General features: G+C 43.7%; 1 protein-coding gene across 1 annotated transcript in view; it reads right to left on the reverse strand.

Moving 5' to 3' along the window:
* The window catches only part of spns2 (spinster homolog 2 (Drosophila)), a 116,515-nt gene that overhangs the window by 70,349 nt on the left and 45,159 nt on the right, over positions 1-1,007 (reverse strand). The window lies entirely within an intron of this gene.

The raw sequence follows: 1,007 nt of genomic DNA on the forward strand, positions 1-1,007 counted from the left end.
CCAAGGTTTCAACAAAACCTAAAACACACAAAAGATTGGTCTCAGTGTGACTGATGTATTGCCCATCCGGTTGACCAGTAAGATACTTGGCGTCTCCATCTGCTGTGCAGTTTTAACTTGGTCCAGTTTTTTTATTTCTTTATTTTTAGCAGCTCTTGTGTTTCCTCTTTGCCATTATTTACTTATCCTCAGTCAACTCCTGCTCCCAGTTCCTGCCACGCCCTGTCTCACCTGCACCATGTCTGGGTCAGCTCAGCTGTTCCTCATCTCGTCAGCCTCGGCCTGAATGGACCGCTCTGTTCCGTCCAGTATTCATCCATGCACTATATTGCATTTATGGCTCAGATTCAGTTCTCCTTGTCTGACTATTCCTTGTGCTCCTCAAGAATATTATAGTGTATTTTTGTCATGCAAGTGTTTTTGTTTTGTTTAAAAAAAGGTTTTAGTTATTTCTTTGAGCTCCTTTTGTCTGACTACAATCTGGGACAAAACCAGTCATGACTCTGGGGCCAGATCGGGCAAACATTTCATAATATTTCTACTAAAATACCTTGTAACGTTAAAACCGTCATGATCCTGGAATTTGGGTGTTTGCAGTTTGGATTGTATGTATTTAGACATTTATTACAATAAGGCAGGAACGCTGTCAAACTTGGAGCTTTTTTAAAGATGGCAGCCGTTTGTTTTGGACCTGGGTCTGCTCATGTTGACAGCCATGGTTATTTACAAGATATCTCTGCTTGCAAACAGCCACAGATTCTTATGGAAACAACTTCTTAATGAAAAACAGTTGGCTGTGTGAGTTTAGGGCAGCACGGTGGCGCAACTGGTAGAGCTGCTGCCTCTCAGCGAGTAGGTCCTTGGTTCAAACCCCGGTCCAGGGGCCTTTCTGGGTGGAGTTTGCATGTTCTCTCCGTGCATGCGTGGGTTTTCTCCGGGTACTCCGGTTTCCTCCCACAGTCCAAAAACATGCATGTTAGGCTGATTGGTAACTCTAAATTGTCTCT

Source organism: Nematolebias whitei, chromosome 14 (genome assembly GCF_014905685.2).
Source record: "Nematolebias whitei isolate Nwh7 chromosome 14, NemWhi1, whole genome shotgun sequence".
Taxonomy (NCBI): domain Eukaryota; kingdom Metazoa; phylum Chordata; class Actinopteri; order Cyprinodontiformes; family Rivulidae; genus Nematolebias; species Nematolebias whitei.